Source organism: Arachis hypogaea, chromosome 14, assembly GCF_003086295.3.
Source record: "Arachis hypogaea cultivar Tifrunner chromosome 14, arahy.Tifrunner.gnm2.J5K5, whole genome shotgun sequence".
In the NCBI taxonomy this organism is placed as follows: domain Eukaryota; kingdom Viridiplantae; phylum Streptophyta; class Magnoliopsida; order Fabales; family Fabaceae; genus Arachis; species Arachis hypogaea.
The window spans coordinates 93605438-93628020 of NC_092049.1; the positions used below are offsets into that span (position 1 = coordinate 93605438).

At 37.3% G+C, this 22583-nt stretch overlaps 1 non-coding gene across 1 annotated transcript; it reads left to right on the forward strand.

Annotated features, from left to right (window-relative positions):
- The first annotated feature begins 19835 nt into the window (after window positions 1-19835).
- LOC112746660 (small nucleolar RNA R71) lies at window positions 19836-19943 on the forward strand. Its single transcript, XR_003174531.1, has one exon. It is a non-coding gene; the product is annotated as a small nucleolar RNA R71 (small nucleolar RNA).
- Window positions 19944-22583: the final 2640 nt, after the last annotated feature.

Genomic DNA, 22583 nt, shown 5'->3' on the forward strand with positions numbered 1-22583 from the left:
TGCGTACTCACGATTTCAATTCGGGTTGCACATCATGCGTACGTGCGATTTCAATTCTTTTTCACATTCATGTGTACGCATGACCCATGTGTATGCACAAGATTCAGTTTTTAAACTGATTTTTCAAAACTCATAACTTTTGGTACAAAATTCATTTTTCACCCGTTCTTAGACTGTTTTAAAGATCTCTTCCCCAATTTTAATTCAATATAAATTTCACCCAAATTCAATCTCCAACCACCAAATTATGGCCTATCAAAGTTAGTCAAAAACCCATTTTACCTAAAATTCTGCATAATTCTCTTTTCACAAAATTTTCATTTTATCTCTTTCAAGATCAACATAGCCAAATTCCTTACCCCGAATAAATCAACATAAAATGTATCTATCTATTTCAATCTACAAAATCATTAATACCAAATTTCACCTTATTCTCAAGTTTTATCTTTACACTATCTTCTAATCATCAACAACCAAACCTCACAAAAATCAATTTCATACATTCCTCATTCCAATTCCATTTTCAACCATCATCTCCCACACGCAATGACTCATACCAATACTTAAATCCAACCAAATCGAATCCAAATTATCATTTCCCATACAAGATTAAATTTCAATCAATAATCATACCAATTAACAAATCCAAGCAAGGCAAACATTGAACCATTATCAATATCATCAAACCAACATTGTCCTAATGTCAACTTACCAAAAATTATCCAAATACGGCCTTAGAGCCAAATTCTCCCATCGAACCTTATTCAACTCAATTCCATAGCTCATTACGAGGTAATCAAAATCACAAAATTTACACTAATTCATCATTCAAACACAAACAATTATCCATTCACAATCACAATCAAATATACTAATTCATCAAACTCACATAATCACTAAAAATATAATTTTCATATCGATATCTATTTATAATAATTCTTAGTAATAAAATTATTTTAAGAAAAATCCCTACCTTGTTGATGGCAGTTCCTAACCCCTGAATTCCCTTTTCGATCAAAACCACGCCTCAACTAACGGCACCACGCCTCCACTAAGAGCTCCACAATCAATTCAAGCATCCAACATTCACCAAAATAGGCTACTCTATATCATCTAATTACATCAATTATCCAAATATTTACACTAGGATTTTCACTCAAAATGGGGATAATCAAAGGGAAAGGTTTCTCTTACCTTGTACGACGTATTCATGGGTCAAAACTCCACTAGAACTCAAGGTTAAGCTTCCTCTAAATATCAAAATCACAAAATCTCAACACCAAACTAACCAAAATATGTTTTCAGTGAAGAAACAGAAAATGGGGCAAGAATTTCGAAATTTCTTACCACAATAGCTAGACAAAATTGAAGAGAGAGCCGAGATGAACGCATAGTCATAAACGGGTCGTCAATCGGAGCTACGGTTTGGAAGTTATGTGGATTTGAAGGTGGTGAGTGAATAGTGAAACTTAGAGCACCCTCTCTTCTCTTTCTCTTCTCTCTTCGTTGCTCTCTCAAGAATGGGGGAGAAAGTCGCTGAAATGCTAAGTTTAGATGGCTTATAAGTTTTGGGCTTAGGCCCAACATGGGCCCATTTACAATTTTGAGCTCGTTGGCCCTATCTTGGATCAAAACCTTTAAAATAAGTTCTCGAATTTTTATTCTAAATATTTTTCTTATCTTTCATAAAACAAAGTTCAAAATCTGAAATAACTTGTATTTTAATTTTAAAAAAATAAAAAATCCGAGGTCTTCAATTATTATTTAAAATCATCTCTCCCTGACAAAAAAAAAAGAGTTTCTAATGTTATTAAAATGTTTGAATATTATCCTTCTTTTAAAATTATCGCTTCTTTTTTAACATCATTTTTAATTTATTACCATCACTACTCCAACCACACCATCTCGCCGCTACCATTACTACCATGCCATAGCCAACACAACAACAAGATGAAAAATCAATAATCAAACTACCAAATCCGCTAAAATCAACAAGTTGGTGGTGGTGATTAGGGTTAGAAAAGAGTAATGAAGAAAAGATATGACATTATGAGAGGAGAATGGGGATATTATTAGAAATAAAAATTAGGGATCAATTTAAAAAACATGAAAATTTTTTTATTTTAAGTTCAAATAGGACTAAAATAATATTTTATTCCTATGAAGCACGGACACTTTGTTGAGTTGTCGTGCCCACTTGTCGGACACTTTTGGATATGACACTTGTCCGACATGCATGTCTATTGTGTCCAACTGTGTCTTAATAAAAAATAAAAAATTCTTCTCTGGACACACCTAAATACCATCATGTGTCAGTGTGTCCAACCTTATTCTGAACATGTATTCTTGAAATGAGTTTAAAAATAATATATATTATTATTTATTAAAAAATATTTTAAATACTTTATATAATTAAAAGAATATATAAAAAATAGTTAAAAAATTATTTTCTATTTTAATATGAATAAAATATCAAAATATCTTTGTAATTTATCTAAAAAATACTTTATATTTTATATATATGGCATGTACTCATGTCTTATAAGATTTTAAAATTTGTGATTTGCATATCCCGTATCTCGTATTGTATCGTATTCCGTGTCCGAGTCAGTTTCTTTTAAGAATAAAGTTTAAAAGAATTAATAGTTATAAATTTTTAAGTCAAATTCTTATGACTTTGCAAATTTAAGTCCATAATTGAGTGTACTCTTCTAAGAATACATTCTTACAAGTTTACTAGTTAAGTTTTATGATTCAAGTTTTGTGAGATATATTTTCAAAATGTATGAAAACTTATGTTTGAAAAGTTGCATCTTTTTATGAAGTTGTGACTTATTCAAAAGTTGCAATTTATTAAAAGGTTGTCACTCATTGAATAGTTATATCTATTGAAATAAATATTTTATTTATGAGTACATAGTTGCATGTTGCATGTACTCAGTGCCTATAAATTCTCCTTTTTATTTTATTATTTATGTGGAATCCACCTCCACACTTTCTTTATGCACAGAAGAAAGAATAGAGAATATCATTTTGTAAACTATCATTTTAGTGTAAAGCTTGACTGTGTGAGTACAGAAACAAGTCAACTGTTCTTCATTATATCCTGCAAAAAATTCACCAGTAACCCATTTTGCACACAATAGTAAATTGATAGGGGCAAATTAAGCCTAAAGAAAAATGTGTGTAACACATCCCTTGAAGAGTTGTGCTATTATATTCTCTATTCTTTTTGTTGCAATACTCACAAGTTTATTTATATTTCATGAGTTTAGGTACTCTCTCATTTGATCCTGCTTCCCTTTGCTTAAATTTTCATATTTTATAAATTAATTTCAAGATTCAGACTAGGGATGCAATTCTTCCAAGCGGGGGAGTATCCATGGGAATTTACCCGCCGGAGAGCAGGTTTGTGGAGCGTTTTCTCTCCACGTAAGATGGGTACGGGTACCCGTGTAATAAACGGGACAGGGGGATAGAGGTACCCGCCCCGTGGGTACCCGTTTAATATCTATATATGTATAATTATTAATGAGCGAATATTTTATATGCTTTTTGGCATTGTTTTCATATAGTTTTTAGTATGTTGTTTTGTTTAAGTTTTATTAAGTTTTCATAGGTTTAAGTGCAAAATTCACATTTTTGGATTTTACTTTGAGTTTGTGTATTTTCATGCAATTTCAGGTATTTTCAGGCTGAAATTGAGGAGCTTGGGCAGAAGTCTGATTCAGAAGCAGAAAAAGGACTGCAGGTGCTGTCAGGATCTGACTTCCGTGGACTCGAAGGAGTTTTTCTGGAGTTATAGAGGTTCAAATGGCACGATCTTAATGCCTATATGAAGCTAACATCCAGGGATTTCCTGAAATATATATTAGTCTATGCTTTGTTTCGGAAATGAAGGCCCAAAACTGGCGTTCAACGCCAGCCACCAGCCCAATTCCTGGCGTCTAGCGCCCACAAGGGAGCAACTGGAGTTCGACGCCCAAAAGGGGGTCCCTAGCTAGCGTTCAACACCCTTAGGTGACACTAGCACGTGGGAGACACTCAAGCTCTACCCAAACACTCACCAAGTGGGCCCCAGAAGAGGACTTTCGTACTATTAGACTAGTTTATCATATTTCTGTAATCCTTAGTTATTAGACTAGTATATATAGGAGAAGATCAACCATGTTTAAGAGATCTCTTTAGCATATCATATTTTCAAATACTATCATGTACAGTATGAGTCACTAAACCGCCTAGGTTAAGGTTAGGAGCTCTGCTGATTTTCATGGATTAATAAAAGTACTACTATTCTATTCAATTTGTGTGTGACTCTATTCTAAGATGTATCTTCGTTCTTCAACCTTATGAATGGGATGATCCGTGACAATCATCTTCATTCTACATGGGTTCAGTGTGAGTCCTAACCAGAGATCACGGAACCACCTGCTTGATTATACATCTCTTAGACGACTAATCTATGACTTCGTTGGAGATTTCTCGAGACACCAGTTTAGCCAAGGTATGGGGAGATTAGGGTCTTCGTGGTAGAGGCTAGAACCAAAGTCACAACATTCTCTGATCTGAAAGATTCGACCTTGTCTATGGCATTTTGAGTAGGATCATCAATAGGATGAATTGCAGGAGCTTCACCCTCCTTCAGATTGGGCGCACACTAAACCTGGCGTTCGGCCTGAGAGAGGAAGATTCAGCGGCCGTGACCATATGACGTTGATCACTTACAGCCTGCCATGGATGAAATCACTCACAGTTGGAGAAAGACAGTAGGAAAGGTTGATCTAGAAGAATGAAGCATCTCTAAAGCCTCAACCGTTCTCTTATCACTGGTTTCATTCAAATTAAGTAATTTCATTCCTATTTATGTTTTATGCGTTTATCTCAACAAATTATCTTTCTAATCGCCGGACTAAAATCTACAAGCTGTCTATAGCTTGCTTCTAAACAACAATCCTTGTGGGATCGATCTTGACTCACCTAAGGTATTACTTGGATGACCCAGTGCACTTGCTAGTTCACTTGTGTGGAGTTAATTTTCGTGCACCAATTACAAAAACCTAATTCACAATTTCACACCTAAACCTAATTCAAAATTTCACACCGTCACTTCTTTTTGTTGCCCTCTCACGCTCTCTCACAGGAGCCTCACTCTCACATTCACAATCTCACTAGTCACCACCTCCTTCAATCCTTCTTCCTTCTCACTACATTGCCAGCGTTCTTCCTCTCAGCCGCTCACGTCGTCGTCCCTTTCCTTCCTTCGTCACCACCACCGCTCACTTTCTTCCTCTCATTGCGTCGCTCGCACATCACAGCTTTGTCGTCGCCTCCGCCTCTGCTATGTGCGACGGCTCAAATCTACGACATCAATGACAACTCTGCTCTAACAATGCCTCTTCAACACGACGCCTATGCTCCACAATGCCTCTGATTTGTGACGACCCCTCAAATCTGCAATGTAGACGACAACTGTTCTCCAACGTTGCCTCTGCGTGCTCAGCAAAGTCGATGATGACTCAGCTCCATATCTAGTTTCTGTTGATTGATGAAATTGGTTTTAATATATATTTTGATTTTTCATTGATGAAATTGGGTTTAGGGTTTGATTATGGGTTTAGGATTATGGTTTTGAATCTGTTAGTTGTTAAATTTAAATTCAGAGTTAGATTCTTTTATTGTAAAATTTGATTTAGGGTTTGGATTTGTAAAATTGGGACATATACTGATTTTATTTTGAACTATTTTTGAAATTTTTATTAATTCTATTTTCTTTCCTTCAAACTCGTGGATATCTGTGGATATCCGAATATTCGGAGGGTACCAGGTCCCCGTTATCCGTCACGGGGATGGGATGGGGATGGAGAGTGTTTTTGGAGGCGGGGGCGGGGGGCATGTCCACACCCTATGGGGACCCGTTGCCATCCCTAATTCAGACATTTAAAGCTCAACCATGGGGCATGGAACTTTATAATCTTTCCTTTACGGTCATACTTGATAAATAAATTTCGCACCTAGCCCAACATTTTTTTCTCACAAATACTAATAAGCACTTAAAGAAATAAACATATCTTGCCATTGATGATGCAAATATTTGCAGTAATGAATGGAGGACCTGCAGAAGGATCATGGTTTGATTAAAGGCATGGAACTTACAAGCAAACTACATGTTTGGCTTTGTTTTTTCTTTCCATTTTCACTTTCAATGTTTATGTTTTCAGAATTTTGTAATAAAAAAAATTAAGAACAAAATGAATAAAATTTTATTTTCTATTTTTGTTTGATTTTATTTGAAACAGATCAAGCTTAAGTTTAAGACTCTCAAGAGAGCTGAAAACTTCTAGCATTATGTCCAAGCAACTACTAATAGGCCAACAAAGAATGTGTTTACCTTGGGTTTGAAAAGGTCGGTTATTTGAATTAAACAACGCCATATGTCATGTGATAAATTTTAATAGACAAATTATTTATTCAACTTTGCATTTAATTGTACTGAAAGGATGAAGGAGTGTAAGAATATGCTCTGAATGAACAAAAGGAATTAGGTGGAAATTCTTAGAAGGGAATAGGATCATTAATATACCTTTTTCCTCAAAATTGCACGTTTTTCCCCAACACAAAGAACTGAATCTTTAGGAACAAACTCTCTCACTTGATCGATTTGTGTAGCTGAGCGACTTAGATTAAATATGATAGGACCCCTACCCTTCATAATATCAAAGGGTATGTTCATTCTAGAAAGTGGGGAAAGAATGTCCGAGAATAAAATCACCTATCATACAATCAAACCAAGCAAAATGAAAATCACATCACATGGCATAAATAAATATAGAAAGGAGTGTTAAGAGAGTTATCTTACCCCATCAGCCTTTGATGAGTCCAATTCACACCCCATTCAAAAATTGGTGAATTAGTTCTTTTGGCAAGCGCACCAAAATTATCGTCAAGTAATAACCCACAGTGGAGTGGGATCGTATCCACAGAGATTGGCAAATTCGAGCAGTTTTTATTAATTGATGAATTAGTCAAGCGGATCAATAAGATTGCGAAGTGCAGAATTATAAATGACATAAATGTAAATGACTAGAATATAAAGAAAAGCAATAAAGTACAAAAATAGAAATGGCAGAATGTAAAGTGCAGGATCATAAATGACTTGAATGTAAATGGGAATAGGGAATTGCTGAATATAAAATTAAGCTAAAAAGAGAAAAGGGTAGATAAGAATGGGAAAATTCATTGAGATCAGGAGATGTTGTCTCTTTGGATCAAATTTAGCTTATATCCTCTTCAATCATGCAACTCATTGACCTCTTGGCAATTATGATTGATTGAGCCCCAATCCCTTGGTGACTCAATCTCTCAGATCTTGATCAATAGCCAATTCCTTAGTCTAATTGCTCATGAAGAGAGATATGCTTGGTCCCTGATTATACCACACACCATCATAGGTCCAAGTAGAGGGAGGATTATTTGTCACATATCCAAACACCAAAACCCAGATTCTACTCAAGTGTGAGAAGGGATTTCAAGCATGGTTTCATGTTTTCTTTCCCAAGGTTCCCATGAAACCTAATTACAATCAATCTCTTTTCCAAGATAATTGAACACTAAGCATTAAGAACGAAATTCCTTCTAGAAAATCAAAGAGAAGATGAAGAGAAGAAGAATTTCACTATTATCAATCCATCAAGTACAACAGAGCTCCCTTCCTCAATGAAAGGGAAGTTAGCTACTCATAGCTCAAAAAGTACTCAAGAGTGAAGTGTAAAAGTGGATCTAAAAGTAACAGCTTAACCCCTTTCTTCAGTACTCCTTGGGGGTATTTATACTACTCCTAGTAAAATAAAAGAATTACAAAAGTGAAAAAGGAAAATTACATTTTGGAGGGCAAAGAAGCTCAATAAGTGTGACCTCCAAGCTAGCGTGTGATTGGCGCTCTAGTAGCGTGTCACGTGCTCTTTAATTTTAGCTTGGCGTGCCACGCCCAGCCCTTCAAGTGGCACGCTCGTCTTTCTAACAACCTTGGCGTGCCATGCCTTCGACCTCAAGTGGCACGCCTTAGCCTTTTTCCCTGTCTCTTTTCCTCTGGAAACTTGAACTAGCGTGGCACGTATAGGGTCTGGCGTGCCACGCCCTTGCTCTATGCTTAGCTAAGCTTCTCTGGAAAGTTGCACTAGCGTGGAATGCCTAGGGTCTAGCGTGCCACGCCCCTTTGCGAGTGAGTGGTTCCTCTGTTTGGCGTGCCACGCCACGAACTCAAGTGGCACGCCCCAATGCTTCTTTGCTCTCTGAATGACACTGACGTGACACGCCTGGGATTCAAGTAGCACGCCTAAGTGAAGAATAGTGAGTGGCGTGCCATGCCTTCGACACCAAGTGGCGCGCCCCATGTAATTGCCCTCCTTCATCCTCTCTGGAAACTTATACCAGCATGCCACGCCTAAAGGCTGGCGTGCCACGCCCATGATCTTGCCTTGGTTCCAGTAGCTGGCGTGCCACGCCTCAGCTTTCAAGTGGCACGCCATAGTGAGATGCTTGGGTTGGCGTGCCACGCCTTCGATACCAAGTGGCACGCCCAGTCCTTGCTTTCGTTCTCTTTGTGTATTGGCGTTCCACGCTTGGTTGCTCAAGTGGCATGCCTAAGTGAGATTGAGAGGTTGGCGTGCCACGCCCTCGACTTCAAGTGGCACGCCCAGTCTTCAATTGCCTTCAGCCCCTTCTCTGGATTATTGTACCAGCGTGCCACGCCATGCTGTTCAAGTGGCACGCCCATGGATTTGTGAACTCTTCAAGCTTGGCGTGTCACGCCTGGGTTCTTAAGTGGCACGCCCAAGTGACTTCTTGGAGCTGGCATGCTACGCCTTCGATACCAAGTGGCATGCCATAGAGGAGGTTCTTCTTGGAATGGTGAGTTGGCGTGCCACGCCCCTTTGCTCAAGTGGCACGCCCATAGTAGTTGATGGATTAGGCATTCCACGCCCAACCTGGCGTGCCACGTCCCTTTTGTGTCCTCCATTGTTGCTCTCTGGAACTTTGTACTAGCGTGCCACGCCCACATGCATGTTTGGACTTCCCCTCTGGAATTTAGTACTGGCGTGCCACACTAGTACATTTTTGTGGCGTTTGCTCCCAAGTGGCACGCCAGTTTCACACTCCCAGTTTCTTGTTTGTCTTCTACCCATTTTTGATGTCTTTTTCACCTGAAATTCAGCACAACTCATCTCAAAGTAGTGTACCATAATATTCATCAATTAATGCATGAATTATACTGATAAAATGGGATTTATGCTCTTTTATGGTCTTCTTTATGCAAGAAAGAAGGGTAGATGATGCAAGTCATCAGCCTTGAAAACATTTATGGTTGTAGTGAAATTTCTCACAGATGATGTGGTAACTCTGTTTAATAAAGTTAAGCAAATTAGAACTATTTTCAGTGAAGAAGAAAACACATACCGCAGTGAAGTGTGCATACTACAATCAACTATATTTCAAGCCACAAGAATCTAAAAGCAAAATATTAGTACCTAAACCTACAAAGCACAGTTCATGCGAGATGAAAACCAAGCCGAAAACTAGTCATTGTAAAAGGAATTCAAATTTTATTCTCCAAGAATCAATTGTTTGCTTAAACAATCGATTGGACAATCGATTCTAACCTCAAAACAATCGATTCTCACATATGAGAGATGCCTAGATGCAATAAAATATTTGTGCGATTGATTTTACATAGAACAATCGATTCTTTCCTCTATTTTGGCATTCTCAGTGTTTTAAAAATGTTTCGGCCATAGTTTATAAAAACCTATGATTGTAAACCAATTTTTACCTTTTTTAAGGACTCATACTTTAAAAACACTTTGGTGTGTGTGTGAGAAAAAGAAAGAGAGATAGATAGATAGAGAGAGATGCGCAAAATCTCAAGTCCAATTGTCGTAATTCATTGATACCTAAATACTTTGAACTTTTTTATATGAACCTTTGGTTACACTTTTCAAAGGTATAAACTTGGGTATAGTTTATATAATCCCCATTTCTTAAGTCAGATTAGCATTTAAAGGGTTTTTTAAGTTTTGTTTGAGTGGTGTTTCAAAAATACGAAGATATGTAGGGTTCATATAATTCCTCTTTCCCAATCAGGTTAACAGTTATAGGTTGGCTAAGCTTGATTTGAGCTCTTCGGTTTTAGAAAAATTAGGATTTTAAATCATTAGAATTGGTTATTGTAATTGATTAATTATAGTAAAAAATTCTACCATATTTGTGGTGAAAATTGGATATAGGTTTTATTGTACTTAGATGTTAAACCAGGATATATAGTTGTGTCATTCTCTCGTTCGTTCTTTGCTCTATTATGCAATATGAGATAAAATTGGAATAATCTCTTACATAATTAACTTTAATGCACTTTGGCCAAAATGGGATAAAGTTTAAAGCAACCTTGATGCAACCCCCTTTTTCAAGATCTAGGAAAACCATCAGTCGCAAGCATGCAATATGGCTATATACTTCATGGATACAATACTTTGAGAACAACATTGTTATAAATGGAGAAGGAGAATATTGTAAGAATTCTTCAACTAATAAAAAGTTTATGAAGCTCAAAAGGAGTTACTATTGTTACTAATGGGTGGACAAATTCATAAAGAAGACTTTTGGTTAATTTTATGGCCGTGAGGGATCGAAGTTCTTATTTTTCTTTAAAACTATTGACAGGAGTCTAACACTAAACAATGATAGATACTATATGGGTCTCTTATTCAAAAAAATAATTAAGGAGGTTGAAGTTTGAAATACGGTACAAATCATAACTGACAATGCAGTTTGTTGCTGAATTGCTTACTGAACAAGATTAAATTACATTTTCTGAACTCTATGTTACGTTGTGGTGTGACACACACTAAACTTGGCTTCGAAAAATATATGTTCTGCAAAGAATATAGAATAATTTTATGTTATAATTAAAAAATATTTTTCTAAGAGATAAATTGTGAAATTTAATGGGTGTTGGTATGGACAACGCATATTGAATTATATAACAATTGTGCTATACAACTATATTACTTAGAAAAGAAGACTTGCGAAACAAAGAAAAAATAAAAATAGCTTACTTCAGTTTAAAAATCTAATACAAATGAACAAAATATAATTAATATTGGACAACAGATTATAATATACAAAAGTAAATATCTGTCCATTCATCTTCAACATTTCTAAATCAAGATATAAAGGTCTCATAATAAAAAGCACCCAAAAAATCCAACCCTTTGAAATTTAAATAACAGAAAACCTAATATTATGATTAATATAGACCCCTCAAGTCATAAAAAAAACTCTCAAAGCGTCCCTACCATACTAAGACAGATCATGAATAAGACTATAGTTCATAACTAACGCTGAAATGTTTCTTTAATATTGTCATATTGCTCAATTGTTGTTCTGTGTTTGTAATTAGTATACCTTTTGCAGTTCAATGCTCTGACTGAATCCCTTAACCTTGTTCTTCAGTTCCTCAATTTTGGATCGCAGTTCCCTTTCCTTCTCTAAAAAAGAGGAAGTTGACGCTTCTAATGCAGTTTTCTTTAACTAGGAGCTTATCAAGAGCCATGGCTGAAGCTAAATTCAATTCCACAAGTAATCCACTTTCCTCCATTCGAAATGATAATCATTGCCGACAAGCCATTAGCAGAAAAAATCATATGATGAAACTTTGAATGATGAAAAAAGAGAAAATTAAAAGAAAGAAGTTTACAACTTCAATTGAGTTGAAAATGGGCACAGTAGAAGATGGGTGCACAAGCCGAACCCTAAATTTCAATTCTTACGTGAAGATCAGTGTGGTGCAGTAGAATAAATTGAGGAACACGAGCACCACGAAGCTAGTGACAGGTTAAATAAAATTTACCAAATCACAAATCAAAATAAAACAATCATCATCATCAACATACCTTAATTGTAAAATGCACGGAATTAAAATTACAAAAATATAAAACCTTGAAGATTAACTTGTGCCAATGAGAATTCTCTTGATAATTGCGTCAACTTGGAGAGTGTAAGATCTAGAACTTTTGAAAAGTTATTACAAACTAATTGCAACTTATATATATATTTACAGTTTTAAGTTCATAAATTATTTTATTGAAGATAATTAAAGGTAGTTTTGATTAATTGGATTTAAAAGAAATTAAGATTTTTATCCAAACTCTATAATTTTGGATTATTTTCCTATTTACTATTTAAAAGTCTTAGAAATTCAATAATAATGATGTTTGAAAATTTAAATTAGAATTTTATCTAATTTTATAATTATTGAATTATTTTCTATATTTAAATTATAAAATTAGTAGTTGTAAAATAATAAGACTTTATATGATAATATTTTTATAAATAAATACTTTAGGTTTTGTTAATAAAGAAAATTAATTGTATTGTATTATATTTTTAATTAGAGTATTTGATTCCAAGCCAAATAGTATTTTGATACAATTAAAGTAATTTTAGAGATTCAATTAGTTTCAAATTAAACCTAAAATTCCAATTTTTATACACAAACCCTAATTTTATTAAAACACAATTCTCCCCTTCATCCAATGAAACCCTAGCCGCTGCCCCATCTTTCCCTTCCAGCAAACCACACAACACAGCATCAGCTTCAGAAAAGTAAAAGGCAAATAGAAAGGGAAAAAAATGGAAAGGAAGAAAGGGAGAAGAGGGATCCGCGGAAGAGGGAAAAGGAGAGAAAGAGGACGGCGCCGGCGGGCGTCACTGCCGTCGCGCCGTTGTGTCGCCACCAGGAAGGAAGATAGAGAGGAAGCCGAGGAAGGAGAGGAGAAGAAGCCGCCACTGGCGCGCGTCTGTCGTCGTCTTCGCGGGGTCCCTAGCACCGCCGTCGTCCCTGCCGTTCTGCCGTCAGTGTTGAGCCTCGACCGTCGCCGTCAGAGGAGCTGCTTCTAGCCATTGTCATCACTGCCGTTCGAGCCGATGTCACTGGAGAAGCCCGTGGAGAGAAGGGGAGACCGTGTCCTGCTGCTGCCACCATCGGTCTTGGGTGCTGCCGTCAAGCTCGCAACTACAATCGCCATGGAGACCACCAACATCATCTCTGAAGTCACGTTGTCGATTAGGGCAGACAGAAGGGGAAACACGATGGTGCACGAAATTGTGATCTCAGGCAACGGCGCCAAAAACTCTGTACGTACGTCTTAATCAATCGTTTTTCATTCACAACTTCGATACAACTAACCAGCAAGTGCACTGGGTCGTCCAAGTAATAAACCTTACGTGAGTAAGGGTCGATCCCACGGAGATTGTTGGTATGAAGCAAGCTATGGTCACTTTGTAGATCTCAGTTAGGCGGATATAAAATAGTTATGGAGTTTTCAAAAATATATAATAAAATAAGGATAGAAATACTTATGTAGATCATTGGTGAGAATTTCAGATAAGCGTATAGATATACTTTTCGTTCCTCTGAACTTCTGCTTTCCTGCTATCTTCATCCAATCAATCTTACTCCTTTCCATGGCAAGCTTTATGTAAGGACATCACCATTGTCAATGGCTACTTTTGATCCTCTTTGGAAAATGGTTCGATGCGCTGTCACTGCATGGCTAATCGTCTGGAGGCATCACCGTTGTCAATGGCTGCATTCCATCCTCTTGTGAAAATGGTCCAAATGCTCTGTCACAGCACGGCTAATCATCTGAGGTTCTCAATCATGCTGGAATAGGATTCACCCTCCTTTTGCGTCTGTCACTACGCCCAGCAATCGTGAGTTTGAAGTTCGTCACAGCCATCCCTTCCCAGATCCTACTCGGAATACCACAGACAAGGTTTAGACTTTCCGGATTTCAGGAATGGCCATCCATGGGTTCTAAATTATACCACGAAGACACTAATAACTCGGACTCGGTCCCCTGTATTAGATATCCAAGAGATATTCATTCAATCGAAGGTAGAACAGAAGTGGTTGTCAGGCACGCGTTCATAGGGAATGATGATGATTGTCATGTTCATCACATTCAGGTTGAAGTGCGAATGAATATCTTAGAAGCAGAATAAGTTGAATTGAATAGAAAAACAGTAGTACTTTGCATTAATCTTTGAGGAACAGCAGAGCTCCACACCCCAATCTATGGAGTGTAGAAACTCTACCGTTGAAAATACATAAGTGATGAAGGTCCAGGCATGGCTGAATGGCCAGCCCCCAAACGTGATCAATAGATCAAAATGTAATCCAAAGATCTTCCAAAGATGTCTCTTACAATTGTAAAAAGTTCTATTTATAATAAACTAGCTACTAGGGTTTATAGAAGTAAGTAATTGATGCATAAATCCACTTCCGGGGCCCACTTGGTGTGTGCTTGGGCTGAGCTTGAATGTTACATGTGTAGAGGTCATTCTTGGAGTTAAACGCCAGTTTGTAACGTATTTCTGGCGTTCAACTCTGGTTTGTGACGTGTTTCTGGCGTTTAACTCCAAACAGTAGCGTAGAACTGGCGTTCAACGCCCTTTTACGTCGTCTAAACTCGGCCAAAGTATGGACCATTATATATTGCTGGAAAGCCCTGGATGTCTACTTTCCAACGCAATTGGAAGCGCGCCATTTTAAGTTCTGTAGCTCCAGAAAATCCACTTTGAGTGCAGGAAGGTCAGAATCCAACAGCATCAGCAGTCCTTCTTCTACCTCTGAATCTGATTTTTGCTCAAGTCCCTCAATTTCAGCCAGAAAATACCTGAAATCATAGAAAAATACACAAACTCATAGTAAAGTCCAGAAATGTGAATTTAACATAAAAACTAATGAAAACATCCCTAAAAGTAACTAGATTCTACTAAAAATATACTAAAAACAATGCCAAAAAGCGTATAAATTATCCGCTCATCACAACACCAAACTTAAATTGTTGCTTGTCCCTAAGCAACTGAAAATCAAGTAGGATAAAAAGAAGAGAATATACTATAAATTCCAAACTATCAATGAAACATAGCTCCAATCAGATGAGCGGGACTTGTAGCTTTTTGCCTCTTGAATAGTTTTGGCATCTCACTTTATCCATTGAAGTTCAGAATGATTGGCTTCTATAGGAACTCAGAGTTCAGATAGTGTTATTGATTCTCCTAGTTCAGTATGATGATTCTTGAACACAACTCTTTTATGAGTCTTGGCCGTGGCCCTAAGCATTTTGTTTTCCAGTATTACCACCGGATACATAAATGCCACAGACACATAACTGGGTGAACCTTTTCAGATTGTGACTCAGCTTTGCTAAAGTCCCCAATTAGAGGTGTCCAGGGTTCTTAAGCACACTCTTTTTTTTGCTTTGGACCTTGACTTTAACTGCTCAGTCTTAAGTTTTCACTTGACACCTACACGCCACAAGCACATCGTTAGGGACAGCTTGGTTTAGCCGCTTAGGCCAGGATTTTATTCCTTTAGGCCCTCCTATCCACTGATGCTCAAAGCCTTGGGATCCTTTATTACCCTTGCCTTTTGGTTTTAAGGGCTGTTGGCTTTTTGCTCTTGCCTCTTGGTTTTAAGAGCTTTTGGCTTTTTCTGCTTGCTTTTGCTCTCTTTTTTTTTCGCTATTTTTTTTTTCTGCAAGCTTTGTTCTTTGCTGCTTTTTCTTGCTTCAAGAAACATTTTTATGATTTTTCAGATTATCAAATAACATGTCTCCTTGTCATCATTCTTTCAAGAGCCAACATATTTAACATTCTTAAACAACAACTTCAAAAGACATATGTACTGTTCAAGCATACATTCAGAAAACAAGAAGCATTGTCACCACATCAATATAATTAAACTAAGTTCAAGGATAAATTCGAAACTCATGTACTTCTTGTTCTTTTGAATTAAAACATTTTTCATTTAAGAGAGGTGATGGATTCATAGGATATTCAAAACTTTAAGACATAGTTACTAACTACTAATGATCATGTAATGAAGACACAAACATAGATAAGCACTTAACATAGAAAACGAAAAACAGAGAGTGTAAGAACAAGGAATGAGTCCACCTTAGTAATGGTGGCGTTTCCTTCTTGAGGAACCAATGATGCCCTTGAGCTCTTCTATGTCTCTTCCTTGTCTTTGCTGCTCCTCCCTCATTGCTTTTTGATCTTCTCTAATTTCATGAAGGATGATGGAGTGCTCTTGATGTTCCATCCTTAGTTGTCCCATATTGGAACTTAATTCTCCTAGGGAGGTGTTGATTTGCTCCCAATAGTTTTGTGGAGGGAAATACATTGGAGGCATCTCCGGGATCTCATGGTGATGAGCTTCATGCGCCTCTTGAGCTCCATGAATGGGCTCTCTTGCTTGCTCCATCCTTTTCTTAGTGATGGGCTTCTCTTCCTCAATGGGAATGTCTCCTTCTATGAAAGCTCCAGCTGAGTAACATAGATGGCAAATAAGATAAGGAAAAGCTAGCCTTGCCCAGGAGAGGGCTTTTCGGCTATTTTGTAGATTTCAAGGAAAATGACTTCATGAACTTCTACTTCCTCTCTAATCATGATGCTATGAATCATGATGGCCCGATCCACAGTAACTTCGGATTGGTTGCTAGTGGGGATGATGGAGCGTTGTATGAACTCTAACCATCCTCTAGCTACAGGCTTGAGGTCCAGTCTTCTTAGTTGAACCGGCTTGCCTTTGGAGTCAATCTTCCATTGAGCTTCTTCCACACATATGTCCATGAGGACTTGGTCCAACCTTTGATTAAAGTTGACCCTTCTAGTGTAGGGGCGTGCATCTCCTTGCATCATAGGCAAGTTAAACGCCAACCTCACATTTTTCGGACTAAAATCTAAGTATTTCCCCCGAACCATGGTGAGATAATTCTTTGGGTCCGGGTTCTTACTTTGATCATGGTTCCTAGTGATCCATGCATTGGTATAGAACTCTTGAACCATTAGGATGCCGACTTGTTGGATGGGTTTTGTTAGAACTTCCCAACCTCTTCTTTGGATTTCATGTCGGATCTCCGGATACTCATTCTTCTTGAGCTTGATAAGGACCTCAGGGATCACCTTCTTCTTGGCTACAACATCATAGAAGTGGTCTTGATGAGCTTTGGAGATGAATCTTTCCATCTCCCATGACTCGGAAGTGGAAGCTTTTATCTTCCCTTTCCCTTTTCTAGAGGATTCTCCGGTCTTAGGTGCCATCAATGGTAATAGACAAACAAAAAGCTTATGCTTTTACCACACCAAACTTAGAATATTGCTTGTCCTCGAGCAAGAGAAGAAAGAATAGATGAAGAAGAAGAAGAAAATATGGAGGAGAGGAGGGATGTGTATTCGGCCAAGAAGAGAAGAAAGGGTTGTGTTGTGTGAAAATGAGGAAGATTGGAGGGCTATATATAGGGAAGGGAGGGGGGGGTAAGGTTCGGCCATATAGGGTGGGTTTGGGTGGGAAATTGATTTTGAATTTTGAAGGTAGGTGGAGTTTATGAGGTAGGTTTATGGGGAAGAGTGGATGGATGTGAGTGGTGAAATGGTGATAGGGAAGAGAGATTGAGGTGATTGGTGAAGAGTTTTGGGGAAGAGTGTTTATGGGATTGTGTGAAAGAGGGGTGAGAAGAAGTGAGTGGAGGTAGGTGGGGATCCTGTGGGGTTCACAGATCCTGAGGTGTTCAAGGATTTACAACCTTGCACCAAATTAGGCATGCAAAATGCCCTTGCACACAACTCTGGGTGTTTAGCGCCAGATTGGTGCTTGTTCTGGGCGTTGAACGCCCATTTGTTGCCCATTTCTGGCGTTGAACGCCAGAACCATGCTTGTTCTGGGCGTTCAGCGCCAGCTCTTCTCCAGGGTGCAATTCTGGCGTTCAAACGCCCAGATGCTGCCCATTTTGGGCGTTCAGCGCCAGAACCATGCTCTGTTCTGGCGTTGAACGCCAGCCAGATGCTTCTTACTGGCGTTTAAATGCCAGTGAGATCCTCCTCCAGGGTGTGATTTTCTTCTGCTGTTTTTGTTTCCGTTCCCAATTTTTTTGATTTATTTTGTGACTCCACATTATCATGTACCTAATAAAACATGAAATAACAATAAAATAAAATAAAATTAGAGAAATAAAAATTGGGTTGCCTCCCAACAAGCACTTCTTTAATGTCAATAGCTTGACAGTGGGCTCTCATGGAGCCTCACAGATGTTCAGAGCATTGTTGAGACTTCCCAACACCACACTTAGAGTTTGGATATGGGAGTTCAACACCAAACTTAGAGTTTGGTTGTGGCCTCCCACACCAAACTTAGAGTTTGACTGTGGGGGCTCTGGTTGACTCTATTTTGAGAGAAGCTTTTTGTGCTTCCTCTCCATGTTTACAGAAGGATGACCTCGAGTTTTAAACACAAGGGAGTCCTCATTCAATTGAAGGATTAGTTCACCTCTGTCAACATCAATCACAGCTCTTGCTGTGGCTAGGAAGGGTCTTCCAAGGATGATGGATTCATCCTCATCCCTCCCAGTATCTAGGACTATGAAATCAGCAGGGATGTAAAGGCCTTCAACCTTTACTAACACGTCCTCTATTTGTCCATAAGCCTGTTTTCTTGAATTGTCTGCCATCTCTAATGAGATTTTAGCAGTTTGCACCCCAAAGATTCCCAGTTTCTCTATTACAGAGAGGGGCATGGGGTTTATCCCTGACCCAAGGTCACATAGAGCCATCTCAAAGGTCATGGTGCCTATGGTACAAGGTATTAGGAACTTTCCAGGATCCTGTTTCTTCTGAGGCAATCTTAGTTGATCCAGATCACTTAGTTCATTGGTGAACAAGGGAGGTTCATCTTCCCAAGTCTCAATACCAAATAATTTGGCATTCAGCTTCATGATTGCACCAAGGTACTTGGCAACTTGCTCTTCAGTAACATCCTCATTCTCTTCAGAAGAGGAATACTCATCAGAGCTCATGAATGGCATAAGGAGGTTTAATGGAATCTCTATGGTCTCTAGATGAGCCTCAGATTCCTTTGGTTCCTCAGAGGGAAGCTCCTTATTGATTACTGGACGTCCCAGGAGGTCTTCCTCCTTGGGATTCACGTCCTCCCCTTCTTCCTTGGATTCGGCCATGATGGTCATTTCAATGGCCTTGCACTCTCCTTTTGGATTTTCTTCTGTATTGCTTGGGAGAGTACTAGGAGGGATTTCAGTGATCCTTTTACTCAGATGGCCCACTTGTGCTTCCAAATTTCTAATGGAGGACCTTGTTTCATTCATGAAACTCACAGTGGCCTTTGATAGATCAGTGACTAAATTTGCTAAATTAGAAGTATTTTGTTCAGAGTTCTCTGTCTGTTGCTGAGTGGATGATGGAAAAGGCTTGCTATTGCTAAACATGTTTCTTCTACCATTATTAAAGCCTTGTTGAGGCTTTTGTTGATCCTTCCATGAGAAATTTGGATGATTTCTCCATGATGAGTTATAGGTGTTTCCATAAGGTTCACCTAAGTAATTTACCTCTGCTATTGCAGGGTTTTCAGGATCATAAGCTTCTTCTTCAGAAGATGCCTCTTGAGTACAGTTGGATGCAGCTTGCATTCCATTCAGACTCTGAGAAATCATATTGACTTGCTGAGTCAATATTTTGTTCTGAGCCAATATGGCATTCAAAGTATCAATTTCAAGAACTCCCTTCTTCATAGGCGTCCCATTACTCACAGGATTCCTCTCAGAAGTGTACATGAACTGGTTGTTAGCAACCATCTCAATGAGTTCTTGAGCTTCTGCAGGCGTTTTCTTTAGGTGAATGGATCTACCTGCAGAGGTATCCAATGACATTTTAGCTAATTCAGACAGACCATCATAGAATATGTCTAGGATGGTCCATTTTGAAAGCATGTCAGAAGGACACTTTTTGGTCAGTTCTTTGTATCTCTCCCAAGCTTCATAGAGGGATTCACCTTCTTTCTGTCTGAAGGTCTGAACATCCACTCTAAGCTTACTAAGCTTTTGAGGAGGAAAGAACTTGGCTAAGAAAGCTGTGACCAGCTTATCCCAAGAGTTCAGGCTATCTTTGGGTTGAGAGTCCAACCACACTCTAGCTCTGTCTCTTACAGCAAAAGGGAAAAGCATGAGCCTGCAGACTTCAGGATTTACTCCATTAGTCTTAACAGTATCACAGATCTGCAAGAATTCAGTTAAAAACTGAAAAGGATCTTTAGATGGAAGTCCATGGAACTTGCAGTTCTGCTGTATCAGAGAAACTAGCTGAGGTTTCAGCTCAAAATTGTTTGCTCCAATGGTAGGGATGGAGATGCTTCTTCCATGTAAATTGGAATTAGGTGAAGTAAAGTCACCAAGCATCCTCCTTGTATTATTATTATTTTCGGCTGCCATCTCCTCTTCCTGTTCGAAAATTTCTGAAAGGTGCTTGCTGGATTGTTGTAATTTAGCTTCTCTTAGTTTCCTCTTCAGAGTCCTTTCAGGTTCTGGATCTGCTTCAACAAGAATATTCTTGTCCTTGCTCTTGCTCATATGAAAAAGAGGGACAGAAAAAACAATAATAATAGGGGTCCTTTTTACCACAGTATAGAGGTCCCTGTATGAGTAGAAGAAAAGAAGGAGAAAAAAATTCGAACACGGATGGAAGAGGGGGTTCGAATTTGGGTGAGATGAAGTGTTAGTAGATGAATAAATAAATAGAAGGAGATAAGAGAGAGAGAATTTTCGAAAATAATTTTTGAAAAAGAGTTAGTAATTTTCGAAAATTAAAATTAAAGATTAAAATAATTAGTTAATTAAAAAGAAATTTTGAAAAAGAGGGAAGGGATTTTCGAAAATTAGAGAGAGAGTTAGTTAGGTAGTTTTGAAAAAGATCAGAAACAAACCAAAAAGTTAGTTAGTTAGTTGAAACAAATTTGAAAATAAATTTTGAAAAGATAAGAAGATAAGAAGTTAGAAAAGGTATTTTAAAATCAAATTTTTGAAAAAGATATGATTTTGAAAAAGATAAGATAAAAAGATATTTTTTGAAAAGATATGATTGAAATTAGTTTTGAAAAAGATTTGATTTTTAAAATCACAATTAATGACTTGATTCACAAGAAATCACAAAATATGATTCTAGAACTTAAAGTTTGAATCTTTCTTAACAAGTAAGTAACAAACTTGAAATTTTTGAATCAAAACATTAATTGATGATGTTATTTTCGAAAATTAGGAGATAAAATTAAGAAAAAGATTTTTGAAAAATATTTTTATAATTTTCGAAAATAACGAAGAAAAATGAAAAAGATTTTGAAAAAAGATAAGATTTTTAAATTGAAAATTTGATTTGACTCATAAAAACAACTAGATTTTAAAAATTTTGAAAAAGTCAATTCAAATTTTCGAATTTGATGAGAAGAAAAAGGGAAAGATATTTTTTTTTATTTTTGACTTTTTAATGATGAGAGAGAAAAACATGAAAATGATGCAATGCATGAAAATTTTGGATCAAAGCAATGAATGCATGCAAGAATGCTATGAATGTCAAGATGAACACCAAGAACACTATGAAGATCATGATGAACATCAAGAACATATTTTTGAAAAATTTTTAATGCAAAGAAAACATGCAAGACACCAAACTTAAAATTTTTTCATGTATAGACACTATGAATGCAAGAATGCACATGAAAAATAAGAAAAGACACAAATCATGAAAACATCAAGATCAAACAAGAAGACTTACCAAGAACAATTTGAAGATCATGAAGAACACTATGAATGCATGAATTTTTCGAAAAATGCAAGATGAATATGCAATTGACACCAAACTTTCAACTTGACTCAAGACTCAAACAAGAAACATGAAATATTTTTGATTTTTATGATTTTATGATTTTTTTGTATTTTCTTTTAATTTTTTTTTTCGAAAATCATTTTGAAAAAGAAAAATAAGGATTCCAAAATTTTTAATATGAATTCCAGGAATCTTATGCTCTTTAGTCTAAAGCTCCAATCAAAGGGTTAGGCATGGCTTAATAGCCAGCCAAGCTTTAGTATGTAACTCAGACATGACACGCCTAACATGCCCTATCCAGAAGAATTAGACATGGCCTTACAGCCAGCCAGGCTTCAACATGCTTCATGAAACACTAGAATTCATTCTTAAAAATTCTGAAGAAAAATATATTTTTGAAAACATTTATTTTAAAAAATTTTTCGAAAACAAAGGAGAAATTTTTGAAAGGTTTTTGAAAAACTTTTGAAAACAAAACAAAAAGAAAATTACCTAATCTGAGTAACAAGATGAACCGTCAGTTGTCCAAACTCAAACAATCCCCGGCAACGGCGCCAAAAACTTGATGCACGAAATTGTGATCTCAGGCAACGGCGCCAAAAACTCTGTACGCACGTCTTAATCAATCATTTTTCATTCACAACTTTGATACAACTAACCAGCAAGTGCACTGGGTCGTCCAAGTAATAAACCTTACGTGAGTAAGGGTCGATCCTACGGAGATTGTTGGTATGAAGCAAGCTATGGTCACCTTGTAGATCTCAGTCAGGCGGATATAAAATGGTTATGGAGTTTTCGAAAATATATAATAAAATAAGGATAGAAATACTTATGTAGATCATTGGTGAGAATTTCAG